An 18,253-nucleotide genomic window follows, 5' to 3' on the forward strand; every position below is an offset into this window, starting at 1 on the left:
CTCACTGCATGATATAGCCTATAAAATGCAGTTAGAATGTCCATATCAATTCCAACATTAAACACCAAAACACCTTTGGTTCCTGCATGTGTAGTGTGAACGCAAAGTTGCATCCTATGAATTTATATTCGTTTATTTGCTTGTTGTAAGGTTCAGTTCCAAAAAAATCTCTATATTTGAGCATGATTGTCTCATACATGGCATAGCATCATATTGTGATACCACGCTACATGATAATCATATTCATATATTATGGTATTCCAAGCATATGCCATATATTTGTATTCTGATCAGTCTCAGTGTGTTGTTGGATGGTTTTTAGTCTACTAATGAGGAGCTTCCATTTTAGCAGATAGCGGAATCAAAATTTTGTTTGAACATTTCAGAGCTCCAATGTTGAAACATAAGAGAAAGACTCACGTCTCTGTGGAGTCGAGCCTTGTTGTGAATTTGACCCACGTACAACGGCTTCAGCACTCCCAGGGAGTGACACTGATAGCTGCACAGCAGAGGGAAGCTGTCTATTAACATTTAAATGATCTTCCTCAGAAAGAGATAATATTATGAAAGAAAATGAAGAATTAGAGTAATGCTCAGGTCTTAGCTGGTTGGAACGAGCTCTCACTCGCCTTTGGAAGGTAATAAGTGCCTCCCAATTACGTCTAATGAATTCTAATGGGCCTTTACCATTTACAGTTCATCCATGCTCAATATGGGGGCTCTTGGTCTTATTTCTTTTGCAGTAAAAGTGCAGTTAACTAGTGACGGATGGGGATATAATCATTGTGTCACTTTCTAATAAATGCAAATTTTCTGTGTTTTCGATGCCATAGCAATGTTTTGTTTGGTACAAGTGCATTGTGACATTTAGATCTTTTATATACTCCCATATCAGTGTATAACTGACAATATATGTTTCTGCTTGGATATCAGCAATTGCACCAGCTTAAAAATGTACTGCAAAGTCTCAAAATACTTATTTAGAGTTACTGACAAGGAATCATTTCAGTCTTCTAAGCTCCATTACAGTTTGCTTGTTTTTTTTTGTTTTTTGTTTTTTTTCCTGTTGTTTGCACTGGTCTTGGATGATACAGGCCATATGCTGTGAAAAAATCACTGAATGGCTGTCAGCAGAGATGAGATTCGCTGTGTCCTTTGTTCTGTTGAGTAAGTTGGAGTGTAGAGGGGGCTGCGGGGAGAAGGTGGGCTCGGTTTAGACAGCTTTGGAATACTGCCACCATATGGATGAGGTGTAAACTTAACTATCACAGGGATTGTTATAGAATAGATGAAAAAAATGACTGGTGACTCTTATGAAAAAGTACACTTTAGCATTCTTTTGAAATACGGTACTGCAGAATGTACTGACAAGCATTTATGGTAAAGTAAAATAGGTTTTAATGTAATTTCTATTAAAACTTGTATGTCATAATTCTGTGATTATTTCCTCACCTTGATGTCGTTCCAAACTTTTTCCAAACAAGACTTTAGTTCATCTTTGGAACACAAATGAAGATCTTTTTGATGAAATCTGAGAGCTTTCTTTCCCTCCATAGACTGCTACATAACTACCCCTCGTAAAACTAATCCATATATATGAATTGAGCGGTTTAGTCCAAATTTTCTGAAGAGACTCTATTGCTTTATATGATGAACAGATTGAATTTAGGCTTTTATTTACATATAAATGTTTATCACACATCAGTTGTGGTAAACAGAAGCTCAAGCATGTTTGCTTGATGTGCGAGAACCAATGAGATTAAATACGCAGCATGTTTGAGCTTCTGGAAGAGGTTTATTCTCGCGCGTCTAGCAGGTTCGGTTGAGCTTCTGTTTATGTTCGCTGATCAATGTTTATATGTGAATAATTAAATAAGTGTACTTCTTAAAATCACAACAAAAGGTTATTAAAACATTAAAACGTGTAAAGAAACTGTCATGAAAATGTACACTTAAGTGGAATTTACTTAATATTATCTGCAAGTACAGTTTTAAAATTATAGGCTACTCTTAAGATCTGAAGTACAAGACAAGCACACATTTAATACAAGTAAGAACACTTCTTTTTCTTAAGGGCAGGTTAACTACAGTAAATGAATTAGCTTAGCCTAAAAATAAAATGATAAAAATAGATATTTTAGATAGTCTTGTTTGAAAGTCAAGTTGTAATATCAAGCTTTTGAAACTTTTTCTTTACCTTTATCTTTTACTTGTCCAGATTTGGCTCCACTTCAGTCTGCCTGTTGAATTAGCTTTGTCAATTTAGAATTAGCATCCTGACTATTAGCTTTGGAATGGATTGCACTTAAAACAGTCGAAGAGAGGTTTAATTTACATGCTAATCATGAATCAAGCAAGCATTTCTAATCTGATTAACCAAATTGAATTGTTTTTATCTAGCTAATTAATATTCTGTAGTTAAAAACAATCTAAAACTCTAAAGTGTTTGGTACCATTATAGTATTTTGCATTATCTATAGCACCAAAGGTTCTTCTTGATTCTAATAAGGAGCTAGATAACACTTCTGAACTGACAAGAGGGTTAGTTTGAACTTTTGTGCATTCTATGTTTATTATGCTACCAAAGATTTAACTTTTAGCCTATTTGCTACAAATAGCACTAGCATTTTAATCAAATTTAGCTTAAATCACAGATGTGTGCCACAGCTCTGTTGTTTCATTTAAATGACTGTCTTTTGATTTTGCGACTCCATTAGACGGCAGAGCACCATTGTGGAAATGCTAATGAACTCGGATGTCGCCACACAGTGATGGAGTGCTCACGGTGACAAATCCTTTATTCAACAGAGCTAGCTTTGATATATAGTGCAATTTCCACTTTTTTTATTTAATCTATAACTTAATTCCAACAATGTAATAAAATAACCCGAAGGCACCTTACAGCAATCGTTTAGTGATGTCTGCTCACATGATGTGAGCGGCCTCTAAATGCGCATTGCTACGACTTTATGGCTCAGTGGCTTAGCAGATAGATGCTTATCACTGTCAGATCCCAGCTCTCTCTAGCCACCCTAGAGGTGATAGGATCATTTTTTGGGGTCATTAGAGGATATTTGGAGATGATTTAATGTGTTTAAACCAGTGATCATCTTTAAATTAAGGTGGTGGTCGGTGGAGTCTCAAATATCGTCACAGCGACACAGCAATGGAGTATGCATCTTTTTGGGTGTCACACAAAGGCAATGCTTTCAGATATGAAGATGATTGTGATATATAGTTTTGTGTTTGCTGGGAGATTTCCTCTTTCAATGTAAGGGGCTGTTTACACGACAGCATTTTTAACATTTTTTTTTTTGGCCGTTCATTTACACAACAACAGCGTTTTGGGGACCTGAAAACACAAACTTTTGAAAAACGGGTTTCAAAGTGCAAGTTTTTGAAACTATACCATTATCATCTCTGTGTCAAGTACAAAACTCGCATTTGTGAAAACGTGATGTCATGCGCATGCATTTTACGAATAAAGAATTATACCAAATAATAGAGAAAAAAAAATCGTCACACTTATCTTGAATTTCTATGAACATTAATAAACATATCTAAAATTACAACACAGTGATAGGTCTTTAAAGACAGTATATACACTATATTGCCAAAGGTATTGGGACACCCCTCCACAAATTAGAACAAATTAGTAGTAGTAGTAAATAATAAAACTGTAGTAAATTACATAGTAATTAATAAAACGGAGTGTCTATTTACACTGTGCAAATAGCGTCCCTTGTTGGCAAACGCTATTTACACTAGCTCCGCCCACCAATGTCTGGTTGGGCCACTCAAGTTTTAAAAAAGACGCACTGAATTCAATGACTTCAGTGGCGCAGCAGTAAGGGCTCACAGACCTGGCTTTTAATGTGATCGACGCAGGTTCGAATCCAACTTTTGCCGAGCTGAATAAAACTGAAAATAATGTTCTAAAATTGGAAATAAACTGTGAACGAGTGTTTAATAATATTAAAAGTGTTTATTGGGTAGGGTTAGGGGAAGGTGTAGGGAGGGTTTTTATTCTCCCTATAAGGCAGCATCCATTTAATAATTTTAATAAATATAATCATTTACACTCTATGATATTATTGCATCCTGTTAATGTACAAAAATACTGAGGTGCAAATAGTATCTGCCAATATAAAGTAAAGATAGCATCTAATTACTAATTACTCTTATTGCAAAGAACTGATACTTTTACATGGTGAAAATAGAATCTATCGCTATTTTCACTTAGTGTAAATAGCATATAGCTAAGAAAATGCTGCTATTGTCACTTAGTGCTAATAGAATCTATTGCTATTTGCAATTAGTGTAAATAGCACCTATCGCTAGGAAAATATGCTATTTTCACTTAGTGTAAATAACATCTATTGCTATTTGCAATTAGTGCAAATATACCATATACCAAACATATACCAAAATGTATAAGTTGTGGGAACAAATTCTTAGTTTGTGGCCATGATAGAAAGACAAAAAAGCTCTTTATCGCCACCCTAGAGGCAAGATTGTTGCATCCATAGGAACATAAAGGCCATTGCTTCTGTGTCCTCCTTAGCCACCCAGTGATGCAAAAAGTATGATACCCTATTTATTATCTACCTTTGAGAGGCTGGGAATGGGAAAGGGATTTGTCTTACCTACTGTATATCCTGACCCACTGAACATTCCCAAGGTGCCCTACCCGGAGGTAAAAAAAGCCCTTTAGCTCTCCTCAACAGTACACCTCTTATTCTGGGAGGGCCTCCCCGGGGAGGATTCAATTAACCAGTCAGTGCGTTTGGGACGATTTAATCCCCGAAGCCTCATTTATCTCCATAGCCACACATCGCAAAGGCCAGACTCTGGAAGAGTGCTGCCCTGGATTAGCACTCCACGCTTTGCACATTATGCACAATGGCTCTTCACAGCGAGGCGATTACATAGGAGCATATTCAACACAGAGGATTAAACCTTACATACTTTCGTGTGTGAAGGGCTACCTATGTATACGACGCCAAAAGTGTGTTCAATTCTGTTTTATTTCTGCAATGTGATTTCACAGAAGAGTTGAAAAGCTAGTTTGCCCTTGGGCCCTTTTTTAGCAATATGTACTGATTACAAATAAAATACTGAAATAGAAAGAACCTCGTTCATGTTTTCTTGTCTCTTATTTTGTAATTTAGTCATAGTCACGCTTCCTGTTTCATGTCATGTGATTCCCTGTTCCCCTCATGTGATCCTGTCATGTGATCTTGCCATGTGGTTCCTTTGGTTCATGTGACATCATCTCATTAATTAGGTGTGTTGTTGTCCATCTGCTGTCAGTGAATCTTCTGTTATGTTTATGTCAATGGTCAGGTCACGTTTATGTTTGTTCAGGCGTAGTTCAAGTCATTGTCTTGTTTTGTTTATTTGGTATTTGTTTTTGCACTTAATAGATTGCACTTGGTTTCGTACAACTCGCCTACAGTGGACTTTATGTGACACCATTTACACCAGGTACGATGACTATATTAGCATCCACACCAACACAAGATAATTCATTTTAATTGTGTGCTGCTTTAAATGCTAAAGCTTTTTATTACTGGGTGGATTCTGATTGGCTGCCTATGTTTTTATCATTTAAAAATCTTAAAAATCTTGATTCCAACAATATTGTTCCTCTCTGGCATTATCGTTATAGTTGTGGTGTCTCACTGAATTATAGTAGATCTCAAATATCATTTGCAATTTAAGATTCAAACTTGTCATATGACGACAACCAATGGCATCAGTGATGTTAAACATGCATCAATGATTCCTAAGGCACCAGTTTCAAATTGAACGCAAGCATTCAAGCATTTCAAATGAACTATCCACTTGTTAAGTCGTGACTAAAGGTTTCCGGGTCCAAACCTGTGCTTGTTTCAATCTCAACAGCTGTTTGAGTTATTCAGATCACACATTTAAGTTATGCTTTAAAAAAAAAAATCATGGTAAACACTGCAATCTCCATGTTCACGGCGTCCCGGACAATAATATTTCAGAAAAGATTAATCACTGTCTGGTCATCTAAGATTTGGGTCTGGAGATAAAGGTTAGGATTATGATTTTACGGGGGAGTATTACAGCACATTGTGAGTGTACATTACCACTGTTTGTTGTTTGCTTTTGGCATCTAGTGCGTTTGGACCTGGAAACGGTGATGAATGACCTCAGACTTAGCAAGCTGATTCCTTTAATTCTTCATGACTCAGGCTTTGAAACATTTATTTAACCTCATTATACAAACCACACAAAATAACACCAAGAATGCATTTATTACATATTTTAGAGATTTTCTATACAGTGAACATAAAGTGATCACCAAAAAATCATAGGGACAAAAAAATAATGAAATATTCTCCATGTATGATACGTGATTTTGTGGACATGTGGTATAAAGAGCCGCACAGTCGTCTCTATCCTCCTGGGATGAACTTCTACATAATCCTATGATTTGTCTGCTTGCAGCTTTAAATATGAGAGGATCTCATCCTCATGTCCTCCTTATACCTGGATCTACATTTTAATGGGCTCATTACCGCCTGGGCTGTTGAGTGGCAGGGTGAAGTCTAAATGGGGCCCCTATTTCCTCAAAGGATACGATCTAGACTTCTTCAGCACAAGGTTTGGAGCCCATGGCGCGCCAGACCTCAGATAATCCATTTTTCCACCTTACTTGTCTTTGTGTTAGGGGCAAAACCATGTGACGCTATTGATAAGACCTGCTCAGCAGGGGTTAAAGCAGTGTTCATCGCCAATCCCTGCCCCAGTCCAACATATGAAATATTCAGCAGGCCAATTGAGTATTATTGTTAATACCTGGCTGTACATACTGCTGAAATATTAATAAGCAATATGTTTGCTATAATTTGATTAATGCATGGCCAGATCAGAAGGGAGTCTGAACACTGCAATTGAAATCCCTTGAAAAGAGCTGATAGTGGATTTTTAAATAATATAAAATATGTTCCTATAATTCAGTAGATTTTGTACAAATATTTAGTTTTTCCATGGGAAATGAGAGCGAGTTTTGTCTGACTTAATTCACACAATCCGTGATCATTATATTAATAGGGAAACAGGTTTTTCTTTTTCGCTGAATTTCTTGCATTTTTACACACTTAAAGTGTCCTTATGGAGGATGAAACTTGCAAAAATAATAAATAAATGAATATCCAATTGGAATGAACTGACCACCACCTCATTATCATATTGGAGAGGGAAATATCAGTGGGAAATAAATAAATAAATACATTAATAAATTAGTAAAACATTTGACTAAATTGTATATGAAAATTAAAATACGCTTTCCTCATTTCAAAGTATATTTATTTATATTATTTAATTTGTGCAGTATACATGAATTTACACATTTATTTATTTAATTAATGTATCCATGTTCTGTCCTCCATATCATAGGGCATAAATCACTAAAGACAAAATTTCCCAATGTATATTCTGTGAGCAATGTGCTTTTCTTCACAGAAGTCAACCAACTGTGGTTGTGTTGACATGCTCAAAGACAGGATAAAAGAAAGTTGACCTGGCTTGGTCTCTTTTTTGGTCCTTTTTTTTGTGTGCTTGAGCTCTGACATTTTAGACAACCATGAGCACATGTTTTTGGCATTGGTATAGGCTTCCAGCCAGCTCTAGCATTTCTCTCCATCAATTCTGAGCCTTCGGCTCTTTAATATAAGTGGCTTTTCTAAGGTCATGCAACCACAACCTCTATGTTTCCACCTCTACATCACTGATCTAGGCAGTTGATACTCTACTTACAGTGTTGCCTATTTCCTAATTTGTTTTGAAGAGTTTCAGCTTTAATTTGTGTCCTTTATGTTCATTATATTAATACATTTCTGTTGTATTAATATAATGATCATTGATAACACAAAATCCTTGTTCTCTTTAAAACTATAAAATAGAATTTGGTGGTTTTGGTGGTAAATTTAATATTACACATTTAAAAGCTCAATGGCCAGAGCTGTGACTTAGCTTTTAATATATATCTGGGGTGCTCATGTGGAAGATACAAGTTTGGTTTGGACCTGTCTTGGGTCCTGATCCCATTTCCCCCTGTGTCATTACTGCCTCTGTCAATATAAAATAGAACCCCCACTGCCATAGTTGCCATCTCTCATTGATTTTAAGCATCAGTGGGTGGTGGCAAAATGGAAATGTACAGGTTACAGCACCAGTTTTTGCCAGTGCAAGACAATACATTACTTCAGTCACTTAAATACATCAAAATTTTAGGTGCTTTACCCCCTAATGACTGTAGGGCTGCTTATTCCAGTTTTCAGCAGTGCTGTGACATGGACCTAGCTATATCTAAGTAAAGGTGAATTTTTTATGGCATTTGTGTCATTTGACCCAGTACTGCCATTTGACCTTGTACACCTTAAAATAAGCACCCCATTCCCACTTACATTAATTAATTCAGTCTAATAAAAAATTTGGTCCCACTTTATAGTAGGTGGCCTTAACTACTATGCACTTACATTTAAATTAATCATTCGATACAATGCACTTATTGTGCACATACAAATTTTTTCATTGTACTTATATTTAAAAAAAAAATACCTGCATATAATTACATCTGTAATTAATTTATGTAATTACATTTATAATTATACTGTTGACCCATCTCTTACACCTTAACCCACCCTTAAACCTACCCATACCACCAAACCTGTCCCTAAACCGTGTTTTGCAATACAATATGAACACAATAAGTACACTGTACTTTTTTTTTTATGTAAATACATAGTAGTTAAGGCCACCTAATATAAATTGGGACCAAAAATATTTTATATTTTTATTTTTGTGTTGATGTGATTTGCTACTTGATTATCAGTGGCAGCTGGTATTAGTGGGTGAAACATTCTCATTCTAGAGAGCATTTGATTGGACAAAAGTCATGGTCAAGTAAAGTCAAGTCGTCAATATTTTTCCCAGAGGTACATGTACCAGCGTCAAGCCTACTTTAGTTTAAATTGATTATTTTACACAATATTTGTGCGCTGTGTATTTTTATGCGTATTAGAGTATCATGCTGTTAGCTTAGCAAAACTTGCTAATATCTGAATCTAGTGAAATCAATTGCGAGTTGAGTCACCTGTGTGAAACGCTATTTGAGTTACACATATAGTTGCTGCCTATGTAGAGGTCAGATTTCATGATAATTATAATACTCTTTTAGGAGCTGTTCACACAGAATGCGTTTTTACATTCCACTGTGCTGCTTTTCAAATGTTTTTCTATGTGAACATGTGCTAGACAGATGTGTTTGACTGCTTTTCTATGGCCCCTTACAAGCAAGGCAGCTCACTAGGTTTTGGAACAGGGCTTTAGACTCCCTATATATGTCAATGTATTTCCATACACGCACACACAAACACATTTATTCTCACAGTCTCTTGCTGTGAGAGGTATGATTTCACTAACACATGGTAAATGCAGACATCCATCTCTGGAGAAAAGAAGAGTGACACCCAGTGAAAGCAGAGCAGTGTGTTTAATTTACACAAGTGCCTGCTATAGTCTGGGTGTCTGGAGTCTGAATGATAAAAACGCTTGATTGTTTCTGTCTAATACATGATGTTACTCTGTGTACAGTCAAAAAAAATATATATATTAGGTATATGTTTTATCCCCTTGATGCAAATTTAATACATCAAGAAATAATATATTCTAGTGTACACATTTGCAAAGAGAAATACACATTTGTTCCTGAATCAGTTCCCTGAAGGGTCCCTTAATGCATTTCAGTGATAAGTTTATGTTTTTATTAAATCAGCAAAGCTTTAATGAAAGCATGTGTCCCACTGCTTCACAGGGAATGGACTTGCTTTAAATCAATACTCTACAATGTTCAATTATTAATCATGATATTCAATGATATTCAGCGCAGGAATCCCTCAAGTCTTTTTCCCCTTCATATTTTCTCTCATTCTCAACAAAGCAAACCAACATTAATATAATTCTGCAATCATTTATGCCAAGGGAAAACTTTCATTTTAATTCAGAGCAAATTTGTTTTATTTCCTTGTGACTTGATTTGTAGAAATGCCACTCCTGACAATTAATGTAGAGTCGTTGTTTTGTTTTTTGTTTTTTAAGAATTTGCCAACATTACCTTTAGTTCTCTGCCGTCTTTCTTTTTTCTGTCCTTCTCCTTTAGTTTCTCTTTGTGACGGACTCTGTTTGTTTTACCGGGATTGGCAATCTTCATATGACAAATGTTCAGATGTGCAGCTGTTGAGCTCTCTGCATAAGCACGGTTGGTGTGCATAACCTCTGAACCTTGACCTATGACACTGGAAGCAAGTCGTTTTTATGTTTGCTAATCACACAAGGGGCCACAGTGTCATTGGCTGGAGGGAAGCACTGTACCTGATGTGAAATACTGTTAACACATTTCATTTCCTGTCCGCCGCGAGGCCTGATAAAAATGCAACAACCATCTAGCACAACCAACAGCCACAGATCACAACCCACTCCAACTGGGCCTTTCCAGGTCTTAAGAACCTTTTACACTGAATGCAAAATTCAGTAGAAATTTTCGCCGCAATGCCGCTCTTTAATCGAAACAATAGATCCCTATGGAGCCTTTCACACTGGGCATGAACATTCACGGCGCAAAAAAGCGAGGATTTTTTTTCCCGACCTGTGTGTCGAATTTTTTTCCTTGTCGCTCTGCGATGAAATGGCCCATCCAATTAGATTTAAGCATTAGATCATGTGCTCGGAGCAGCTGCTGTTGCACAGAATGGCGAGAGTGGTGGCACTGTTTCGAAAACTAGTGCAAACAAACACCGATGAAGAGTATCCAGGAGGAGATTATCATTGGTATCTGAGAACAGATTTATTCTCACGTTCTTTATACAGAATATATTTCTATTCATTTTCCACTGAATTATGTGATCACTGTCCATTTTCTTCCATGTCCGCGAGTGTTATGATTATGAGAGCGCGTTTTGGATCTGTCAATCATGTAATCTCCTGCTCTTCTGTATATAAAAATTGAGAGAAACATTTTTCTACAGATGAAATACAAAGGCAGATATGATTATGGCGATATGTTTTATGCAGCTCATAAAAAATTTTTTTAACAACAAAGGATGTTTATGACAAATGATAAGCAGATTTAGTGTTCAATTCATTATAAAACATACAAAGAATGCATGTCTGCCCATTATTGAATCAAAACCCACTTTAGATCATAATCAGAGGTTATTACAATAACTCGATGGTTTAAAGTGCGTTTTGAGCAAAGACATTAATAATCATATACATTTTGAAATGTAGCTTGATGCTAATTGTACCTCTAATTATATTTTAAGATGTATTCTTGTAAGCATTATAGATAGTTTGTGTTTCTAATGTAGTACCAAACTTTATTTATCTTAATTTAACACTGTATTATGCAGCGGGCGATGTTAAAGCCATGTACGAGATACATACGTGAGGACCAATGCATTGTTGGTCGGCGCCACCAAGCGTGCAGGCACAGAAGATGGTCAGTCGTTTCGCGTTCGGTGTAAAAGGTCTGTTCTTCCGCAATTCGCCTCACTTTTTCGTGTTGCGTTCAGTGTGAAAGGGCCTTTAGACTGGACATCATTGTGAGGCCCTAGGAAAATGGACCCCACTGATGTGAAAATGCCCATAATATTTACAATACAAAAAAGAACTACAACAAACTTGACAAGTGATTTCCTTCTTTTGTAAATAAATAAAAACTGTACGTCTGTACTGTAAATGTTTATGTAGTGAAACATGTGAATGCGCTTGTAAATGAAAACTCACACACACACATATACACAGATCAGGCATAACATTATGACCACTGACAGGTGAAGTGAATAACACTGATTATCTCTTCATCACGGCACCTGTTAGTGATATATTAGGCAGCAAGTGAACATTTGTCCTCAAAGTTGATGTGTTAGAAGCAGGAAAAATGGGCAAGCGTAAGGATTTGAGCGAGTTTGACAAGGGCCAAATTGTGATGGGTAGACGACTGAGTCAGAGCATCTCCAAAACTGCAGCTCTTGTGGGGTGTTCACGGGTCTGCAGTGGTCAGTATCTATCAAAAGTGGTCCAAGAAAGGAACAGTGGTGAACCGCGACAGGGTTATGGGCGGCCAAGGCTCATTGGCTGGCCCGTGTGGTCCGATCCAACACACAAGCTACTGTAGCTCAGATTGCTCAAGAAGTTAATGCTGGTTCTGATAGAAAGGTGTCAGAATACACAGTGCATCGCAGTTTGTTGCGTATGGGGCTGAATATGACCAGTCAGGGTGCCCATGCTGACCTCTGTCCACCGCCGAAAGCACCAACAGTGGGCACGTGAGCATCAGAACTGGACCACAGAGCAATGAAAGAAGGTGGCCTGGTCTGATGAATCAGTCAGGGCTGTTTTGGCAGAAAAAGGGGGACCAACACAATATTAGGAAGGTGGTCATAATGTTATGCCTGATAAGATAACTCCGTTTTTATTCATTCTCACAAATCATGTTTTTTTTATTGTGCATTCCAAGTAATATCAATCAAACTGCAGTTGGGTTTTTTTGATTAAGTAATAATAACTCTAATAATAATAAAAAAAATACAGGTAACTAACAAAATTAAAGTTCATTGAAAGTATGTTTTATATATATATTAAAAGTTTCTTTCTTAGCAAAAGCAGATAACTCCAACAGTCGTTTTTTGTCAAAAGCAGATAACTCCACATTTCAGTTAAACAAAACCAAGTAATTGCTTTGTAATTGCATTAAAACACATGTGCACACAAACACACACACTAACAGATCAGCACACACACACACACGCACGCACGTGCGCAGACACACACAAACGCAAAAGACGTGTATGGTGTACAAGGACTTGCAGGAGTTGAAATTATAAATCCTTGATCATCCTCGATGATTTTAGTCAGCTTTGACGAAACTTCCCTCAGCTAGCGCGTCTTTTTGAAGTGTCTAGAAGCCTTGTCACCTGACCTGAATACTGCGCGCAGGTTCGCTAAAACGGACTTATCGGTTTCTGTACACAAACAATAAGGGCTCTTGTCGGCTTCTGCTGTAAAACATGAACTTGCAATGCCTTGACAGTGGACAATACCGGCTTTTCTGACAAAACAGATTAATGGTTCAGAACGTGCTATATGTGGAGAATAACGCACAGCAGTCAGTTCATTTTTTTTTTTAAACTGGCATTTATTGGTTTTTGCAAATGAGCTCTTCACATATATATATATATATATATATATATATATATATATGTATATATATATATGTATATATATATATATATATATATATAATATATATAAATTTCTCATATTTTTACTCATGGTCATGTGTGCGACTTTTTTGGTCATATGGACTTTTCATGGTCATATGTGCGACAGTGTTCATATTATTCTAGAAAAATCATGACAAGCCTGATACTTTGACAGACACAGTTTCTGCCATGTAAAAGTGCTCCAGCATTCGCTAAGTGCTAAACATCCTCAGGTTGGATGTTGTCATTTATTATGGACCATCACTCCAAGTCCCCCTAGCACGTCGGGGTCCTAGGCGACTGCTTCCACTTTTTGCGTCTTAGACATCGACCTTTATTATCACATTTAATGCAGGCAGTGGCTCCCACTCGGCCGCACCCAGGTTTTATTCCCAGAGCCTATTATGCAGGATAAATAAGTGAGAAGCAATTTATTCTGTGCTGTGAAGGTTGAAAAGATGTGTATGATCAGCGATGGCCATTATCATACTCCTTGTCAGCATTATACCTGTAAACGCACCACTGAAGCAGCGCCAGAGCCGAAGGGCTGATAAAGCCATCAATAACTTCATTCAAGGGAACATGCGCGCCCCCCGCAGTGCCTGTAGAGGAAGAGGTGGCTGGGAGAGGTGTGGCGCGAATTGAGAAGGGAAGGTCATCTGGGGTCGTGAAGCCATGAGTGAATGCTGATGTCATCCACCCCCTCGGTTCACAAGAGGCCGTCTGTCACCTCATCAGAGCTACGTAGTCTGGCTACCCAAACTGTCACCCCCTTGGCTTGTCCAAAAGAGACCAGCCCACCTCCATGCTTGTGTGCACACAGTGTATAGATGCACATGCGGGATTGGACGTCTGACAGCTCGTATAAGAAATTTACTGCTCTATCACTGCTATTTAATTCGTTTTTCCTACTATGATTAAATTGAAAAAGGGGGAGGTTTTATTGCTTGAGATGCTATTTAATGTACAGTGGACAGGAGGAGATTAAGAACAGTATTGTCAGGTAATGTTTCATTTTTTCCTGAATTCAAAGCTGTTTGCAATAACAGACACAAAAGTCAGAAAATATACAAAGGAATAAAAATATGTGCATAAATATGATCCATGTTGTAAAAGCCACACATATTTCTTTACACATAATAATTGTGAATAAAGTGTAATATAATATTTGTTCCCACTTGTTATATTACAGTGTCTTTTACTACTATGTACTTATTGAGGTGTGATACAGTAAGGTTATGGACAGGTATGTGTAGGTTCAAGGGTGGGTTGAGGGGTAGGAGTTGGATCAACAGTATAATAATATAGATGTAATTACAGAAATTAATTACAGATGAAATTACATAAACATTGCATTTTTTAAAATATAAGTACAATGTAAAAACGTGTATTATACAATAAGTGCATTGTATCCAATGGGTAATTAAAATGTTATTACGCAGTAGTTAAAGACATTTAATATAAAGTAGGTCCTAATATTAAAATAGTTCCATAAACTTTTGAAATTGATGCTTCAATAATATCACTTAATGACGGTCATTTCCTGAAATAGACATTTGTTTTTTAAATGTAAGAAATCGTACTTAAAAGAGGTTACTAGAATATCATGTTATTTGAGTTCAACTCGCACTCACTTTTTACAGAGGTACAATGAAATATGACAAATGGGATGGTTTGCTTCCTTACATGTATATGACCAACCTACTGTTTTCATTTCATAGGCGTTTCACACGTGAAAGCAGTGTGCAAAGCAGCATGTATTTATTTTGCCACCCACATTCACAATATTTGCTTGATTGTTGAATGGATGGAGGCAGATCTGAATGTTAGCTTGCGGTCGGTTGTAAGTAAAGGGCGGGGTTTACGTGGAATAAATGATTGGAGAAGTCTGCCATACGTCACCAGAGAAGAAGTCTCTGTGAACGGAAGATGGAGTTAAGACATTTTTAATTAAAAATTACAGGTAAAAACAATAAATTATAAAAATTAAACACATGCTTGGATGGAAATGGAAAATATTTCATGCCGACACAAAAGATAGTTCACCCAAAAATGAAAGTCCTGTCATCATTTTCTCACCCTTGTGCCATTGCGAACTTGTATGACTTTCTTCTACAGAACACAGAAAATCATACTATTAAATTTTGTCTTGGGCCCAGTACATTCAAACAAAAGTTATTTTGCATTTTTAATCCAGATTTGTTTATATTTGTATGCAGTTCTGGTATACTGATCAATATACGCTGGTAAAAGTTTGTAACATACTTTCTGGTCCATCTGAAAAGATGCTAAAAAGTACAACATTGACAACATCTAAAATGTAAATCTATTATTATGTATTTACAGCTAGAGAAACGTAACATATTTACAAATCTTTTATCGTAAACATATATTTACTTGCATTTTTACCATTTTATAGATATATTTGATCCCTTAACCATGTTCCTAAACATAACCGTTGAGAGTATAAAAGTAAAAATAATATGTAGAACTTAACAGACAAGAATGTGCAATGACATTTTTAGTAACAATATACCAATAAATTGATATTTGAGGTGCAAATCCCACTCCTACCTCTACAACTAACCTAACCCTATTTCTTAAAAATATATACTGTACAGTATAAAGAAAGACAGTGTGCATAATAACTATAATTTAGTTATTGCAAAAATGTAAAAAAAAAAAAAAAAAAAAAAACAGTACCAAAATTCACATATTTTTATATGTAAATAACAACGTTGCAGTCCTTTCTGGTGCTACACAATCATTTTGTGTAAAATCTTTGACGTAACGTTTCTTGAGGCATAAAATGTTACATTTGTAATAGGTGCCGGATTTGATATTTAGGTCGCTATTGAGGATGGAGATGAAGATCGGCAAATAAAGCCTTGAATCTGGATATGTTCGTCACAAATAGAAATCATAGGGATTCTGAAGATTTGGATTAGAGTGCACAAACAAAACTGTTAAATAAATGCAATTAAAAATATAATGCCATTGATCATACATGCAATAGAATCAAAATATTAATTCCATGATTTCAATATTCATAAATAAGGATTCAAAAACATCTTTGCTTCTGTAAAGCTGTTCAAATGCAAATAATTTATATATTTTTTATTTTAGATGCTGTTAATATGTCAGTATTGCTCGATTCAGTGACTCTCTGCAAACGTACTATTTGTAGTTGTAAATGTACTGTATTCGTAGTTGAATCACACTTTACATTAAATACGAATACTCACGAGTTCATGTTAAATAATCAAAAAGGATAAATTTGTGATAGATATTGTTTCCAGGTAATCGCACTGGAAATGTCAAGTGCAGTGCATTGTGGGATACAGCATCTCACAAAGTGTGCTCTTATTTTGGCAAATGTAGTAGTTATGAGGAGATTCCATGCACAGTATGGAGAAAATGTGTATAGTATACATACTGAACACTGCAGAAGAAGTAAATGCTATTTAATTAAAAAAAAAAAAAAAAATCAACAAATATCCTGATCTCAGGTAACATTGTATTTCTGCAGTTCAGTTTCTTCCGCCCCCCCCGCCCCATTTTATCGCAATGTCCTTCATTGAAAGCCAATTGAATTTCTGGGATTTCGAACATCCTCTCAATTCTTCTCTCTCCTTCAATCTCCCCCCAGTGTGTTTCCTTTTCTTTGTCTTCCACCGTGTGTTTGAGAAGATAGTTGTCCCCCCTCATTGAGATCCATTCTTGAGTAAATCCTGTGCGAGTTTAATGTACTCAGACATGCATGAGGCCTCAATGAGCCTCTATTATTAATGCCCAGTTGATCAGAGGAGTGAAAGGGGGTTTTTGCTAAGAAGAAAAATACCTCATGTGGACGCAAAGACTCTTGGCTCTTCCTTTTCTCAAAGTATCATAAATTTTAAGGGTTAATTTCACAAGGCGATCAACTTATCCTGATGTATCTAGTTATGTAGAGACCTAGAATTGCTGTCTACCACAGAAAGACAGTATTTGACCCTGAAATAGACATGGATAAATGAGATATAATAGCTGTCAGTGTTCAATGTCTTTAGACATTCTGATTAGCCAATTCAATCAATTATCTGATAGCTTTTTAGCCAATCAGCTATCACCTCACCTTTCATGATTGAAATTCACACAACTTAAATAGGATTTTGTATCTACTCTGCACATGAGTTTCAAAGAAGATTTGCATAGCTTAGGCCTCTAACAAATGCCTGGATATTTGGTTCTGGATAATCTCAAGCTTTGCTGTTTAGAGTGAACAGAATGTAGAGGTTGGCACTGAGAGTTGTTTTACATAAACCCCAAGTACTAAACAGGCTCTATGTCATCTATCCTGTTTTATAAACGTATGAATGAAAAATTATAAATGAAAAAGCACACTCAAAAGATGTCTCAGATTATGTATTACTTTGATTACATTATATATTTGTGAACAATTAGAATCCAAAAATGATGGAGGCGCCACCCCAGAATGCAATGCGGTGTGATGTAGCTTCACATTCTCTATAGATAAATATTAAGTCTACTTTTTTAAAACAAAGAAAAGGAGGATGGTTAGTATGCGACAGCAGCGGGAAACTCACATTTGATCAATTTAATGCATCCTTGTTGATTTTTCTTTCTTTTTTTTTCTTCAAAAAATACAATAAAATAAATTCTCACTGACCCCAAACTTTTTAATGGTAGTGTGCCTTAATGCAAAATATAACCTATGGGAATGCATTATTTCGCCTGAACAACTCTAAATGTCAGAAAGCTCTGCTGTTATCAGTCCTGCAATATCAGGCCTTCGTGCCACAGTTCATCCATACTAAATATTATGCCTTTCCATAGGTCTCCTCCCATTAAAATCTTTAGCAGTAAGGTTATTAGATTCAATTTAGGTCTCATAAATGCCTATTCATAGCCATGGCTTCCATTCAAATAATAATGATTATAATAATAATTAGTTA

Source organism: Ctenopharyngodon idella, chromosome 17, assembly GCF_019924925.1.
Source record: "Ctenopharyngodon idella isolate HZGC_01 chromosome 17, HZGC01, whole genome shotgun sequence".
Taxonomy (NCBI): Eukaryota; Metazoa; Chordata; class Actinopteri; order Cypriniformes; family Xenocyprididae; genus Ctenopharyngodon; species Ctenopharyngodon idella.